Raw genomic sequence first — 17,501 nt, 5'->3', positions numbered from 1 at the left:
ATCATTCCTGTACGATGGATTTTAATGTTCATAGTATTCATTAGTCATCGCCATAATTTTATAGTACGTAGATTTTACGCACTTTACAGCGAATATTTTTAGGCCACTCTACAGCCATGTCACATCTTCATAATACACCGTCAACATTAACACTTGTCATGGCGCTCTTTGGCCAAACCTGGCCCTTGCGCCACAAAAAACCACACATCATCATCATCATCACTGTCAGGTTTCCGGCACCGCACAATTCTTTTAAACATTGAGGCAGTTAGCCGACTAATCCGCTCTATGTGCCAGGTTGGATTTGTGGCCTGTCCAATCGCTGACTCAAGAACCACAGCTCTGCTGTCCACCAAGAGGGCTAGTATAGCTGAAAACAAAACAAAACAGTATTGTTAATTTATGGGTTTACAATCCGTTTTGCAAGTCGTACAACAAGCATTACATGGTATTAAAGCAATGAGAAGTAGCATGACGTCAACAAAGCATCACTTGTAATGGCAATGGTGAGCTATTTAGGGGGGGATTCATTGTGGGAGGAAGTAAGGAATGCAAACACGCACACAAGAGAACCATAAAACACAAACGCTGTAGATAGGAGCTAAGCATACTAGAAATGAAGCTTAAAATGAGAGAAAGTTCAGCTAGTTGGTAGGGAATCACAGTAAAAGAAAGTAACGCATGCAAACATGGATACAAGAGAACCAAACTGCGCAAATCCCATGTCCAGTTCTCTTGTTGATGTTTGCACGCCTTACTTTATAATGAATCACTTGTCAGACACGTAATACCATTATGTTAGCTTTTTTTTACTTCGACAAAGAAACCCCTAGAGTCCTACACAAAGAGGCTAAAGTACTTAGGTTGTGTCAAATATTGCAACGATTAGAATGTAGGCAGATACCAATCTCAGTGGTGATCCAGCCAATCTCAGATTTGGAGCAACATTTGGAGCAGGAAAAAGGCTGGTTTGTAGCAATTTAGGGGCAGCCACATTAGCATTTTGTAGCAGTTCTATAGCACAAAATTTTTGCGTTTTGGATCAGTTTGAGCAGAAAAGCAAATGCATGACATTTGGGGCAGCTTATTACTATACTGCACAATTGTTCAGTATTTCTTTAGAGTAAATAGACACAAGGAGAACGACGCAGCGCAGCCATTTAGCTCGTGTGCCTCCAGCAAAGAAACCATGGTATGTTGCAGACAGACTTTATTTGCCTTTTTAAATAGCACTTTTAAACAGTACTGGAGAACAGTTTTATGCAATAAAACGTAGTACAAAAGTGACTAGAAATGCCAAAGCACAATTTTATGCTGTCGGCCATAAGAGAATGACTAGACATACACAGCTGTATCAAAACTATAAATAATTTCGCTATTTAGACGTGCCTACATGCACCATTTGAGTATTTCTTGTTTACACTGCAAAATAAGCTTTTTAAAACATGAATAATGATTGTTTGCATTTAATCCACAAATATTCCCCAATGGAAGCATAGAAAGTTCTTTCCGTCAGTGCCTTTTGCTACTTTTTTTTCAGCTCGTCAAGCTCGAGAAGTGCAGTAGCCAGGCTCGCATTCCCTTCAGCTAACAACTGCTGCCCATTTTGAACCTGCTCCATGCTCTTGTGAGCCAAGCCAGTAGAGATTGTCTCTTCTGCACGTTTAAGCAATGCACGGCATGATGCAACCTTTTCATTTAAGCCCCTTTTCAGTTCCAAAGTAATGACATTGGGCTGGGTCTGTGTGGTTGCAGTCTTCATCACCTCCAAATCTTCACTTTCCTTTTCAAGCCTATCTGCATAACATATCCTTGCCTTCTTTACACATCGGACCAGCTTAGGTGACAGGGGTACTTTGGTGGCATCCCCGTTGTACCTTTGCAAATATGTATTAACCTGCCGTAGTCCATTCAGGCTATTAACAGACAAAGAGGCACGGCCCTCAACAGACGCTTATTTATACTGAACCCTCTCTCGCAATCTGCATTACCATGCGGGAGAGACAGGAGGGCTTTCACGAGTTTTGCAAGCAGTGGGTACTTTTGCTCACCAGCAGCTGATTTCCGTTGAAATACTTTAGCCCATGAGCTGTCAATCCTTTCAGGCACTGCAACTTCGCTGCTGTTCAGTGGATCGCATTTGAGCATGTACCATTCGTCAATTAATGAAGATACTTCATTCAGCTGTAGCACTTGTGGCAGTTGTGAAGCAAGGTATCGCAGTGAGCGGACTTCTGAGTCTGCATCTGTGAAGTGCAAGCCAAGAATGTTTGCATGTTGCAGCAGTTTGTTTTCAAGAGGTAGCTTTTGCAGTAATACCCCTGTTACACGGGCGGCCTTAACCGCGGTTAACGTAACCCCGGTTATCGCTAAACGCGGTTAGCGCGGTTACACGGCAGGCGAAACTGCGGTTAGGCCGCTAACCGCGGTTGACCGCCAACCGAGCTTGGCAACCTCGGTTTAGTGTAACCGACGTTTCGGAAACGGCAAGATGGCGGACGATACTTCTCCGGAGTGCAGCGCGGGCGCGTCCCAGATATCTTCCAAAAGGCGTATCATTTGGCCTGACGCTACAACTGAGGCACTGATACGCCTTTGGGAAGATAATCTGGGCGCTCTGCGCTCAAGTAGTCGGAACGCGCGCGTCTACGCAGAGATGACGGCTACGCTCAACGCCAGTATTCCGCCGGCGAAGGACCATATTCAACGAAGCAAGTGCGCCTGAAGCTGGATAACATGAACAAACGTTATCGGTAAGTGAATATTGGTAAATACGCCGTGCAGGGGAGCATGTACTGGTCAGAGGACGCGGCGTGTGCTTGCTGGACGAGATGTCAGCCGTTAACGCCTCGATAACACAGAAATCCAAACAGCAAAAAAAAAAACGCGCGCTCAGCAAAAGCCTCTAGCAAACAGCAACGCGTAAACGCGAGAGAATGCGACCGTGCGTTGCGGCCAGTTGTACCCTCGTCGCAGGTAGAACACTAGGGCTTTACGGCATTGATACGTGTGCCGGATTATTTTTAAGCTTGGTGTAATTTCAGGCGTAGTCGCATGTTTGTAAGGTGCATGGCCTACGCGCCGTATGGTCTCTCCGCTGTCCGCGCCCAACGAATATGTGGTCGTAAATTGGCTCCTATGCCTGAGCAGATATTAGAACCACGGACAAGCACTGCGTACCACACTGGAATGCAAGTTGAGCGTTGTGTGCTCTCATGCGGAATTTTCATATGGTTTTTATCTATCGTGAAACAAAAATTTCGTTGCCATCTTCTAATCGGGAAAAAAATTTAACAGAAGTGCATGCTGTCAGTATCAGTTTACCATGAAAATACATGTTTAATAATTCAAGCTCCACTAGTTTAAGCTTACCTTCGTTTTCACGATTACTGCTACAATGACCTTCCACAATATGTTGTGCAGATGGCTATAATTGTTGCACAGGAAATAAGTACTGTTGCAGAATTAAATAACCTATAGGCAACACTACAGATTAGCATTTTTAATTACATCTCTGTTATTTTATTATTTGCTCCTTTCTTGATTTATTATCGCTTAAGGGAAGGAAAACTAGTGAAGTAATTATTCTTAACATGTAGTGGTCTTTCCTTCTTTCTGCAGCAGTTCTACAAAGATTGTCTTTGGTAATTATAGTACATTTATAGTAGCTGCAGGAGCGATGACTGTGTTGCATAGGCTGCACTTATACGAAATGAATATATTATAATTTCAGAAAGCTCAGGCGCACCGCAACCACAACCGGCTCGAAAGCCATCACCTGGCCGTTGTACTGGCGTCTGCACGGCTTCCTCGGAGCACTACCGGTCAACGACGACTTGCTCATGGAGGAAAACATTGAGGTAATCTTCAGGTCTTCACAATACTTGCCAGCATTTATATCCATCTCTTGTCCGGCACTGATTTCTGTACGGCATGGCTAATACTATACGTGAGCAATAGGCTGCCTACATCGCTGCAGAAAGTGTTGTGTTTGCTGTATGTACTGTACCTATGTGCACATGATTTCATTTTTATCCCATCATCTGGAGGGGTGTGCCACCAGCAAACCTCACGAGGATCCATTAAGATCCTTTCTTTCATCCATTTCTCCACGCGAAGGAATAACTAGTGTAGCTGCACAGAAAACAAGACCACAATAAAGAGACCTAAAAATGCAAAGCACATACTTGTAGCAGTGTAGCGTAATCCTGCATATCCTGAAGAATGCTGATGATGAATGAATATAGGTTTTTTGCTACAAGTTAATTCCTTCTATGATTTCAGAGAACGAATTAACTTGTAGCGAAAAGCCTTCATCATCACCGTTCTTTTTACATACCAGGATTTGCAGAAAATTTTGTAACCTGTAGCGAAAATACAAGCTTTCTACGTATGCATCTGTGTGCAGAAAGCTTGTAATTTGCCAACAATTTTCTTTCTGCGCACAACTTAATCTGCAGAATGTACTTTTAATTCTTAAGGTATGTGTCTTAAAATCCAATGCAGACATTTTCATTTGGTATGTACATCTATTGCAGCTCCATCCAAATCTTCATTTCACCTTGCAGCCATATTTTATCTCGGTGATCTGAACGCTTTCTTTCTTAGTTATTACCACTCTTTTACTGCGTCGAATGTTCATGTCTTAATGGCAAACCAAAATTTGCAGGTGCAGCAAGTGAATGAACTGCCAAACTCTGCAGAGGTCATTGCATCATGGGACGACGGCGATATTCCTACTGAGGAGAGCAGTGTTTGTCAACTAAGCATTACTCCGGAGCCTCCCACTGACAGCCAAACTCCAGAGCCTTCTAGAGACAGCCCACAGCCTGAGGTAGCGAATGACCTGGGTGCCAGAGCAGGCAGCCGTTCTGCCAACAGCAAGGCTAAAGGAAGGAAGAGGCCTGCGTCGACAAACTTCGAAGAACTCATAAGCTTACACAAGCAAGCAGAACAACGAGGAGCGAAAGCTTCTAAAAAAATTTACAAGCTTCACAAGACGTTCATCAAGTTGCAAGCAGAATCTAATGACATGCAGGCAAGCATGATTAGAATGCTGGAGAAGTATCTTGTACCAAATGATTAATAAAAGGTGATCATGTACAGCACAAAACCAATATTCATTTACCTCTGAAACATTACACAACACGGATTCCTAGTGAAGGGAGTGGCATTCCAGGGCCTCGCACAGCAGCCATACATTGACGGAGAACAACCTTCCAGAGACCAATCCCCGGCAATGTTAATACAGACTACACGGACAGCTCCAGTTCCAACTTATAACCACAGGACAAAACTGGACGCAATTCATCAGCTTGCCCTACACTGCACAAACAAGCTGAAACACGAGTTACCGATGCTTAAAAAGCTATAAATAGCTATTGGTATAATTACGTTTTGGCAAACTGGAAACTGAATTATTTCTACATTTCTTGATGAGAAATGTAAAGTTGAAGCAAGTATACGAAGAGAGCTAGGTCATTGATCAGCATGCAGCTCAAGGCCTACATACCTGGCAGTTCCAAGTGCCCCCCCCCCCTCCCAGTGTTAAGTACTCATTTCCCAATCTCAAGTTTCAGTTCGAAAAAGTGCAAGTATGCATTGGCTAAAGAAACTAGGGAAAATACAGGTGTGCTTAGTAAAACTAAATGTAGGTGTGATGTGGACCCTATAATATTAAGCAGATTTGAAGGTTCAGTTCCCTTTGCGGTCTGGTCAGTTCAAGGTTTTAATGCAGTTTTGCTACAGCACATTGCACCTACAATTCAGAATTGTTTGTGTACTGGCTCATCCCATCTCAAATTAATTGAAATCTCAAACAGTTATTATTCCTGCAAAGTCGCATGTTCATACGTGGAATTGTGCCTTTTACATGTGCTTACACAGAATTTCATGTAAAAATAGTGCACTACATATTCACAGCAAAAAGGCAGGGAAGGTTGGTGTGAAAATTTATCCACAAAAAAAAAGAAGGATCAGTGAGCATAAACCTGAAATACATTGTGACAAAACATAAAGGGAAAGCACAAGAAAGATATTAAAATGAAGAAAAATAATGATAAAGCTGAACAATCGCTATAACAGTTCAAAATAGATTCTAAACTTCATCCTGAGAAGCACCGAGAACTGCATGCTCAGCTAGCTTGGCGAGCAGCAAGGTGCTTGGCAAGGGCATCTCCAACTGCGACACCGAGTGGCTCTTCACGGCGACTTCTGCACACTGGTTGCGGCCGACCCGCGTCTTGGCACTGCACAGCTTCGATCCAGGTGATATCGCAGTGATCTGTGAGCTCTTCACATATGTTGTGCAGTACACAGCATGCACGAATAATGCGATTGACATTGTCAATATCTACTTCGAGGCCCTTGTGCATGATTCTAAACCGTGCTTTAAGTCGACCAAACGCATTCTCTACAACTCTTCTCGCACTCGAGAGACGGTAGTTGAACGCTTGCGATGGGGAACCAACTGGCCCGGCACGAGGAAACGGCTTCATGATGTGGCGCTGCAGAGGAAACGCTTGATCAGCAAGAAGGAGAGGGCACACTAAAACACCTTCGACATTTTTTGCTTCTAGTCGAAACAGATCACTTGCCAAAACTTTAGGCAGTCGCGACCTTTCGAACACTGCCGCGTCGTGGTTCCTTCCAGGTGACCCCACATTGACATACATAAATTTGTACCGGTGGTCCACAACAGCCAAAAGAATCGAACTATACCACCCCTTGTAATTATAATAGTCGGCTGCAAGCTCTTTAGGGGGGCAAACCTCGATATGGCAACCGTCCAGGGCACCCACACATTGCGGGAAGCCGGTGATTGCTGCAAACTGACGCAGGTGCTCCTTCATTTCATGTGGGCGGGGAAGTCGCACTAAGCGCGCCTCTAAGCACCGTACAACCACATCACAGAACTCTCGGAAGATGAGGTTCACCGAAGAGCGGCTCACGCCAAAGAGATTAGCCACAGTCCTATCTTCCGCAGAGGTGGCGAGCCGGTACAAGGCAATCGCGACACGCTTGTCCAAGGAAATTGCTTTGCGCATGACTGTGTCTTGCCGCTTCATGCTTTCACACACGCTGACGATGTAATTGAAAGTACATCGGTTGATTCGGAAGTTCTCCCGGAATTGGCTATCTGGAAGCTGGGGTAATGTTGCTTCATACCACGAATTTTCACGCGGATACATCCATATTTGCCTTTTGCGTGCGCTAAACAGCACAGCGGCGAGAATCAGCTGACGGCACCGCTGCTCAGCATACTCCCTTTCTTGTTCTAAGTGGTTGATAGCTTGAAAGATGCGGGCCTGCTTTGTCCTCTGGTCGTGCAACTTGCTTTGCAGTGCTGTGAACACAGTCCAGAAAAGTCGATCGGCACTGAGACGGTGCTCCGGCGGGCGAAGAGCCATCGTGAAGAAACCGACAATGGTACACCAGACACCAAACGCAGAACACGGAACGCATTAATGACACAACAAATAAAAAAAACTCCCAAAGAAGATAACCGGACGCGGGATTTCGCTGCAGACAGAACGCGGAACGAAGCGGGAACGCAGATACGACGCAGATAGATAGCGGCTTGGGGGCAACGGATATTGTTGGCCGTAAAACCAACTCTACGACCGACTGCGACCAGCCTTAGCAGATTATTCTCAAATGACGCTAAATACTAACGTACACGTGCCAAACGAAGTCTTTTCCACGTTAGAACACTGAAATATGACATTTTTTTTGCTGAAAAGTAACATCTTTACACCCCTGAAATGAAATGTCGCAGAAAAAATTTTCAAAATGAAGCCTGTACGCAAGAGATCACGTGACATGTCATCAGACCATTAACCGTGATCGGGATAGCCCGTGTAACTCTGGCGGACTACTGTTCGCGTTAACCACGGTTGAGCGAGTTAACCACGGTTAAGTTTAACCGCGGTTAAGCGGCCCGTGTAACTAGGGTATAAGTCTTGTGAGCACGCTATGTAAAAAGCGCGGGCCCCAAGTCGCAAACGCTTTCTTTCAGAGATGTCCCAGGTCCGCATTGCGTCATCTGTATCCATACCCAACTCGGGCTTTGTCTTCCACAGTGTGGAGTGTTGCAGGTTAAGGCTCTTCAGATCATCAACTGTCTTGCCCTGGTAGGCGTCACTGCGTAAGAAACGGCCAAGAACTCGCTGAACTAATAACAACAATTCCGCATGAAGAATGTGAAAAAGTGGTTCTTGTTTCTGAAACAGCTTCTGGAAGCCAGTGAATAGCTCAGCACAGTTCTTCAGGAATAGTATCTTAGCATAGAGTGGTTTCTGCGAGAATGCCGCAGCCAGTTTCTTATCAAAACTTTGGGTGGCAGACCACTGGCCAGTCTTGTTTGCTTTTTCAAAGTAGTCCTTAATGGCATCATCATCATCGTCATCATCATCAGCCTGGTTACGCCCACTGCAGGGCAAAGGCGTCTCCCATACTTCTCCAACAACCCCGTTCATGTACTAATTGTGGCCATGCCGTCCCTGCAAACTTCTTAATCTCATCCGCCCACCTAACTTTCTGCCGCCCCCCGCTACGCTTCCCTTCCCTTGAGATCCAGTCCGTAACCCTTAATGACCATCGGTTATCCTCCCTCCTCTACATGTCCTGCCCATGCCCATTTCTTTTTCTTGATTTCAACTAAGATGTCATTAACTCGCGTTTGTTCCCTCACCCAATCTGCTCTTTTCTTATCCCTTAACGTTACACCTATCATTCTTCTTTCCATGGGCACGTTGCAAGTGCTAGGCGGCGCTCTGTCTTTCCGACCCCTAGCGCCATCTGACGAATAGTTGCGCGAATGCGGTAGGATTACTCACGGCGTCAGCAGCTCGCGCTGCGTGTTTGGCGCCCTGTCAAACGGTAGCGAAGGCGCGAAACAGCGTGCCGATATTCATTTTAACCGGGTTTCGGGAATCACAACATCTTGACAGCTTTTTTCGTGAAAAGAATTTAGAGAAAGGAAGTCGTCTATTTGAAGTGGGGCACGTCTACGACGTGAGGAAAGTGTTGAACTCGCACTGATCGGAAGTGACTGCTAGGTGTATTCCGCAAACGAAACAACGCACCAGCGAGATGCCTGAAGCTCAGCGTAAAGTACTTCGTTGTCTACGGTGTGGACGCATGCAATTATAGGTGACATTGATTCTTGAAGATCGGCGACGGCAGACAAATCCTAGCGGGGAGCTGCGATTGCCGTGCTGGCTTCGCAGGGAAGTACAAGGACGCCGCGGTAGTTTCGCTGTACATACAGGACGGCAAATGCGAATCCAAAACATCTCATCCAAGAACGTGGGGCGTACGAACGAGTCGTAAGACCTACCCAAGCTATTCTAACGTTGCTCTCCCCAAACACAAATAAAGGTGAGGAACTTACCAGTTATGTTAGACTACGCTGGGAAAATATTTTCGCCCAAGTAACTGGAAGTGCGATAAATTTATGTTGTGATTTTTCAGTGCGTGCAAAGCAGGTTCCAATAAACCACGTCATCACAAATTTTGGTGATCTCAACTGCCCCTTAGTTGATATGCTGGGCGCAGAAGGCTGTACAGAAGCTTAGCCAGCTGCAACCCCTCCTCAAATTTCTCAGCAAGCCCTAGCGCTGTTTGAATGGGAGAGGATTGGGAAAGAGTTCCACAGCTTTACTGCGGTACAGTGTAGAAACAAACAATTTTTTTGCTGCATATCCCGGTACGCACTGCAGGTGTCCCGTTGCTGCCATCATTGTTGTAAAAGCAAAGAATTCAGCGTTAGCGCACTTGGCATAACGCCAGAACACAAAACAGCTTATGCCGTCGGACGAGCGCTACCCAGTGTTGACGCCGTTCTGCTTCATACGGTCGGCTTGGAAACCTGTAAAACTTTGTTCCTCGTGAGTTGGTGTACGTGCTGTTGCAGCCCACTGCGCAACAGCTCGGCTTGCACTTCTGCATTGCTCAGAAAAGGCAAACCTACGTGCGAAACAGTGCACAGACAGGCTTTCCGAACGCAAGTGGGCCGGTCCTATCCTGCCGGTTCCGTGCTCGCCGCCGCGAGGGGCGCCCTAGTAGGCGCGGGAACTACGTTCGCAACCTGCCTATAGCTCGTTGCGTCGTCCTCAATTTGAGTAGAACCCTTTTCGTAAGCCTCCAGGTTTCTGCCCCGTAGGTGAGTACTGGTAAGACGCAGCTATTATACACTTTCCTCTTGAGGGATAATGGCAACCTGCTGTTCATGATCTGAGAATGCCTGCCAAACGCACCCCAGCCCATTCTTATTCTTCTGATTATTTCTGTCTCATGATCCGGATCTGCCGTCACTACCTGCCCTAAGTAGATGTATTCCCTTACTACTTCCAGTGCCTCGCTGCCTATTGTAAATTGCTGTTCTCTTCCGAGACTCTTAAACATTACTTTAGTTTTCTGCAGATTAATTTTTAAACCCACTCTTCTGCTTTGCCTCTCCAGGTCAGTGAGCATGCATTGCAATTGGTCCCCTGAGTTACTAAGCAAGGCAATATCATCAGCGAATCGCAAGTTACTAAGGTATTCTCCATTAACTTTTATCCCCAATTCTTCCCAATCCAGGTCTCTGAATACCTCCTGTAAACACGCTGTGAATAGCATTGGAGAGATCGTATTTCCCTGTCTGACGCCTTTCTTTATTGGGATTTTGTTGCTTTCCTTATGGAGGACTACGGTGGCTGTGGAGCCGCTATAGATATCTTTCAGTATTTTTACATACGACTCGTCTACACCCTGATTGCGTAATGCCTCCATGACTGCTGAGGTTTCGACAGAATCAAACGCTTTCTCGTAATCAATGAAAGCTATATATAAGGGTTGGTTATATTCCGCACAATTCTCTATCACCTGATTGATAGTGTGAATATGATCTATTGTTGAGTAGCCTTTACGGAATCCTGCCTGGTCCTTTGGTTGACAGAAGTCTAAGGTGCTCCTGATTCTATTTGCGATTACCTTAGTAAATAGTTTGTAGGCAACGGACAGTAAGCTGATCGGTCTATAATTTTTCAAGTCTTTGGCGTCCCCTTTCTTATGTATTAGGATTATGTTAGCGTTCTTCCAAGATTCCGGTACGCTCGAGGTCATGAGGCATTGCGTATACAGGGTGGCCAGTTTCTCTAGAACAATCTGCCCATCATCCTTCAACAAATCTGCTGTTACCTGATCCTCCCCAGCTGCCTTCCCCCTTTGCATATCTCCTAAGGCTTTCTTTACTTCTTTCGGCGTTACTTTTGGGATTTCGAATTCCTCTAGACTATTTTCTCTTCCATTATCGTCGTGGGTGCCACTGGTACTGTATAAATCTCTATAGAACTCCTCAGCCACTTGAACTATCTCATCCATATTAGTTATGATATTGCCGGCTTTGTCTCTTAACGCATACATCTGATTCTTGCCAATTCCTAGTTTCTTCTTCACTGTTTTTAGGCTTCCTCCGTTCCTGAGAGCGTGTTCAATTCTATCCATATTATATTTCCTTATGTCAGCTGTCTTACGCTTGTTGATTAACTTCGAAAGTTCTGCTAGTTCTATTCTAGCTGTAGGGTTAGAGGCTTTCATACATTGGCGTTTCTTGATTAGATATTTCGTCTGCTGTGATAGTTTTCTGCTATCCTGCCTAACGGAGTTACCACCGACTTCCATTGCACACTCCTTAATGATGCCCACAAGATTGTCGTTCATTGCTTCAACACTAAGATCCTCTTCCTGAGTTAAAGCCGAGTACCTGTTCTGTAGCTTGATCTGGAATTCTTCTATTTTCCCTCTTACCGCTAACTCATTTATCGGCTTCTTATGTACCAGTTTCTTGCGTTCCCTTCTCAGGTCTAGGCTAATTCGAGTTCTTACCATCCTGTGGTCACTGCAGCGCACCTTGCCGAGCACGTCCACATCTTGTATGATGCCAGGGTTAGCGCAGAGTATGAAGTCTATTTCATTTCTAGTCTCGGCGTTCGGGCTCCTCCACGTCCACTTTCGGCTATCCCGCTTGCGGAAGAAGGTATTCATTATCCTCATAGTATTCTGTTCCGCAAACTCTACTAATAACTCTCCCCTGCTATTCCTAGTGCCTATGCCATATTCCCCCACTGCTTTGCCTCCAGCCTGCCTCTTGCCTACCTTGGCATTAAAGTCGCCCATTCATCATCAGCCTGGTTACGACCACTGCAGGGCAAAGGCCTCTCCCACACTTCTCCAACAACCCCGGTCATGTACTAATTGTGGCCATGCCGTCCCTGCAAACTTCTTAATCTCATCCGCCCACCTAACTTTCTGCCGCCCCCTGCTACGCTTCCCTTCCCTTGGGATCCAGTCCGTAACCCTTAATGACCATCGGTTATCCTCCCTCCTCATTACATGTCCTGCCCATGCCCATTTCTTTTTCTTGATTTCAACTAAGATGTCATTAACTCGCGTTTGTTCCCTCACCCAATCTGCTCTTTTCTTATCCCTTAACGTTACACCTATCATTCTTCTTTCCATAGCTCGTTGCGTCGTCCTCAATTTGAGTAGAACCCTTTTCGTAAGCCGCCAGGTTTCTGCCCCGTAGGGGAGTACTGGTAAGACGCAGCTATTATACACTTTGCTCTTGAGGGATAATGGCAACCTGCTGTTCATGATCTGAGAATGCCTGCCAAATGCACCCCAGCCCATTCTTATTCTGATTATTTCTGTCTCATGATCCGGATCTGCCGTCACTACCTGCCCTAAGTAGATGTATTCCCTTACTACTTCCAGTGCCTCGCTGCCTATTGTAAATTGCTGTTCTCGTCTGAGGCTGTTAAACATTACTTTAGTTTTCTGCAGATTAATTTTTAAACCCACTCTTCTGCTTTGCCTCTCCAGGTCAGTGAGCATGCATTGCAATTGGTCCCCTGAGTTACTAAGCAAGGCAATATCATCAGCGAATCGCAAGTTACTAAGGTATTCTCCATCAACTTTTATCCCCAATTCTTCCTAATCCAGGTCTCTGAATACCACCTGTAAAGACGCTGTGAATAGCATTGGAGAGATCGTATCTCCCTGTCTGACGCCTTTCTTTATTGGGATTTTGTTGCTTTCTTCATGGAGGACTACGGTGGCTGTGGAGCCGCTATAGATATCTTTCAGTATTTTTACATACGGCTCGTCTACACCCTGATTCCGTAATGCCTCCATGACTGCTGAGGTTTCGACAGAATCAAACGCTTTCTCGTAATCAATGAAAGCTATATATAAGGGTTGGTTATATTCCGCGCATTTCTCTATCACCTGATTGCTAGTGTGAATATGATCTATTGTTGAGTAGCCTTTACGGAATCCTGCCTGGTCCTTTGGTTGACAGAAGTCTAAGGTGTTCCTGATTCTATTTGCGATTACCTTAGTGAATGGTTTGTAGGCAACGGACAGTAAGCTGATCGGTCTATAATTTTTCATGTCTTTGGCGTCCCCTTTCTTATGGATTAGGATTATGTTAGCGTTCTTCCAAGATTCCGGTACGCTCGAGGTCATGAGGCGTTGCGTATACAGGCTGGCCAGTTTCTCTAGAACAATCTGCCCACCATCCTTCAACAAATCTGCTGTTACCTGATCATCCCCAGCTGCCTTCCCCCTTTGCGTATCTCCTAAGGCTTTCTTTACTTCTTCCGGCGTTACCTTTGGGATTTCGAGTTCCTCTAGGCTACTTTCTCTTCCATTATCGTCGTGGGTGCCACTGGTACTGTATAAATCTCTATAGAACTCCTCAGCCACTTGAACTATCTCATCCATATTAGTTATGATATTGCCGGCTATGTCTCTTAACGCATACATCTGATTTTTGCCAATTCCTAGTTTCTTCTTCACTGTATTTAGGCTTCTTCCGTTCCTGAGAGCATGTTCAATTCTATCCATATTATACTTCCTGATGTCAGCTGTCTTACGCTTGTTGATTAACTTCGAAAGTTCTGCCAGTTCTATTCTAGCTGTAGGGTTAGAGGCTTTCATAAATTGGCGTTCCTTCATCAGATCTTTCGTCTCCTGTGATAGTTTACTGGTATCCTGCCTAACGGAGTTGCCACCGACTTCCATTGCACACTCCTTAATGATGCCTACAAGATTGTCGTTCATTGCTTCAACACTAAGGTCCTCTTCCTGAGTTAAAGCCGAGTACCTGTTCTGTAGCTTGATCTGGAATTCCTCTATTTTCCCTCTTACCGCTAACTCATTCATCGGTTTCTTATGTACCAGTTTCTTCCGTTCCCTTCTCAGGTCTAGGCTAATTCAAGTGCTTAGCATCCTGTGGTCACTGCAGCGCACCTTGCCGAGCACATCCACATCTTGTATGATGCCAGGGTTAGCGCAGATTATGCGGTCTATTTCATTTCTAGTCTCGCCGTTCGGGCTCCTCCACGTCCACTTTCGTCTATCGCGCTTGCGGAAGAAGGTATTCATTATCCTCATATTATTCTGTTCCGCAAGCTCTACTAATAACTCTCCCCTGCTATTCCTAGTGCCTACGCCATATTCCCCCACTGCTTTGTCTCCAGCCTGCTTCTTGCCTATTTTGGCATTAAAGTCGCCCATTAGTATGGTGTATTTGGTTTTCACTCTACCCATCGCCGATTCCACGTCTTCATAGAAGCTTTCGACTTCCTGGTCATCATGACTGGATGTAGGGGCGTAGACCTGTACAATCTTCATTTTGTATCTCTTATTAAGTTTCACAACAAGACTTGCCACCCTCTCGTTAATGCTATAGAATTCCTGTATGGTACCAGCTATATTCTTATAATCAGGAATACGACTCCTAGTTCTGTTCTCTCCGTTAAGCCTCGGTAGCACAGGACGTGCCCGCTTTTTAGCGCTGTATATGCTTCTTTTGGCCTCCTAACTTCACTGAGCCCTATTATATCCCATTTACTGCCCTCTAATTCCTCCAATAGCACTGCTAGACTCGCTTCACTAGATAACGTTCTAGCGTTAAACGTTGCCAGGTTCATATTCCAATGGCGGCCTGTCCGGAGCCAGTGATTCTTATCACCCTCTGCTGCGTCGCAGGTCTGACCGCCGCCGTGGTCAGTTGCTGCGCAGCTGCTGAGGACTGAGGGCCGGGGTTTGATTGTTTTGTTCATATAGGAGGTTGTGGCCAAGTACTGCACCAGGGTGGCCAATCCTGCTCTGGTGAGGGAGTGCGTTACCGGTTCTGGTTACCGGGATCAGGCCACACTCCAGGCCTGTTTGTGCAATTTTATCAACACGCGGATTTTTTTTTTAATCCGGTGGAAAATTGCCTCACCGGGATTCGAACCACGGACCTCTTGCACGCGAGGCGGGTGTTCTACCTCTACGTCACCGCTGCCACGTATAGAATGGCATCAAACTGCTCCTAAATACGGCACAGTGATTCTTGTAAGTGAGCCACCTGTTCGACGCATGTCGCAATAACACATGCCATGGAATACCTAGGACTTCCTGGCTTTCTCTGAATAGCTCTGCTCGGACAGCAGATTTGAAGTAATAGTAAACGTTTCTTACCACTTCTTCTACATCAGATCCAAAAGCATCTAAGCCCTTTGCAAAAGCATTGTGAACTTTGTGTGAGCTGCAGTGACCGATATCAGCAATGCTTGATGTCAGATGCTGTTCTAGCTTTCTTCTGACACTCGTCATGACGTTAGGACCGTCATTCCTTGTGTCTGGTTCTTCTCTGCTGCCGGTTTTAAGGGATAACATATCGAAATTAATTACTAATAAAGAGAAAAGAGTTGTGATTTAGGATGAGTGATTGGAGGCATCTGATAACAAAAGCGTCACGGTACATCTAACCTGGCGCGAAGCATGAAATTGAATGCACTAATAAACTGCGTGGGGGTTTACCAACCGATTTCTCAAATGCTTATGAGGGCTGGAAATTGCTTTTACAGGTCACTGCTCTTCTGCATGCGAAGGGCTCAAGGGCTAAATCTTCCCACCTGTGAATGTAAATGGGTTTGATCACACTTAATTCAATGTGCCCAGTTTTTTATTTCTGCTCTTGCCTATGGTTTTTAAAGGTTTTTGAGGGGGAAAATACCGCATGGCTGTACCAAAGGTGCCTGATGAACACATGTGAAGCTTTTTCAGACAACTGGGCAGATGCAAATTTTTCCTATACTTCGCTGCAATGCTTGGTGGTAACATGAGATGCTAGTTTAACAATTTCGCATTATTAAAAAAATTATCCCATTTTTTGCAGGTATGCTGCCAATAAATCCTGCATACGGGATGTCGCAGGGCGATTTGAGGTTGGGGAAAGCACGCATCACAGGATGATGTACCGCGTCATGGCGTTTCTTCTGGACATCGCACCCTGGACATCGTACTCCCTGCGAACTCCATTTGCCCCTGTCCTGCGCATACCGATTCCAACTAGCACCCGCACATTTCCTAATTTCGTCGCACCACCTAGTCTTCTGCCGTCCTCTACTGCGCTTCCCTTCTCTTGGGACCCATTCTGTCACCCTAATGGTCCAACGAAATCTCTGTAGATATTTTCCAGGTATGCATCCCTGTTTGCAAAGGGAGTACACATGTAACAACGTAAAAAATACGTGTACATCTGAGTGATGCCATGTGATAATTATGCCTATTCTCTTGTGCAAATTGCTTGTAGGCCGACTTGTGCGATTTCACATGCTACGGTAAGGTTATATATGCCAAGCTCTATGATGCAACTTGTGAAGGCTTATTTGTATGGCAAAGTTAGCATTGTTAACATGAATACAACTAAATCTATTACACGTTCAGTAGTGTGTAGGAGTTTGTGGTTGCACGCAGCTGTAACTCACAGCATACTACATACCCAGTGGGTGCAACGAGTGCAAGGTTCAGCAGAGTACTTTGTTCTAAATTTCTCATCTCATGCAAGGTATCCTGTCAAAGAGAAACTAATATCAAGCTTGTTCCTTAGTTGTTAAGATACACATGGTCTAAGTGGAAAAAAAACTCTGCATTAAAATAGCAGATCTGTCTGCTGGTCAAATTTCAGCTGAAACTCAACCCTTCTTGGTGCCTGCTGTTCCTTTGCATTCATTTTTGGTGCTGTTACCATATCTCGTTAAATATGCATGTTTACTGTCATTTGTAGCTTGACACAGCCAAGCTCAAGGTATCGTTCCAGACAGTACAGGCATAAACACTGAAGTGCAAAAGGCCAGAGCTGACGACAAAGATATGCATTAAAATGGATTTCCGAACTGACAGGTTGGCTTGTCTGCATTATTCACGTTTCAACACTTGTTGTTATGGCTAAATTATATTCATAATTTAAGACACATGTACAAACAATACAGAAAAGGTAGCGTGAACATAGAGAGCATTGCTTCAAAATTAATAATAGTGAAACATGAATAATATATATGTACCACTTAACTAGAACAAACCAAACAAAAAGTACAATGAATGGTATTTTGCTACTGGCCTATATTTCTCTCGGTTTCTAACCTTTCACTAACAGTATTTGTACAGTGCACCCGTGGCCC

At 45.1% G+C, this 17,501-nt stretch overlaps 1 long non-coding RNA gene and 1 pseudogene across 3 annotated transcripts in view; one reads left to right on the top strand and one right to left on the bottom strand.

The window, feature by feature from the left end:
- Positions 1-17,501, top strand: part of LOC135916761 (uncharacterized) — a 200,980-nt gene that overhangs the window by 143,198 nt on the left and 40,281 nt on the right. The window contains exon 3 of one of the 3 annotated variants that reach the window (XR_011507470.1): positions 16,217-17,297. The exons of the other annotated variants lie outside the window; for them this stretch is intronic. This is a non-coding gene — a long non-coding RNA (uncharacterized lncRNA). Of the gene's footprint in view, positions 1-16,216; positions 17,298-17,501 lie in introns of those variants that run through there. 3 annotated transcript variants of the gene reach the window in all.
- On the bottom strand, positions 362-3,217 carry LOC135916762 (uncharacterized; annotated as a pseudogene).

This window comes from Dermacentor albipictus, chromosome 7, assembly GCF_038994185.2.
Source record: "Dermacentor albipictus isolate Rhodes 1998 colony chromosome 7, USDA_Dalb.pri_finalv2, whole genome shotgun sequence".
NCBI lineage: Eukaryota > Metazoa > Arthropoda > Arachnida > Ixodida > Ixodidae > Dermacentor > Dermacentor albipictus.
Note: the sequence above shows the minus strand (reverse complement) of the source record. Positions and strands in the feature narration are given on the sequence as shown.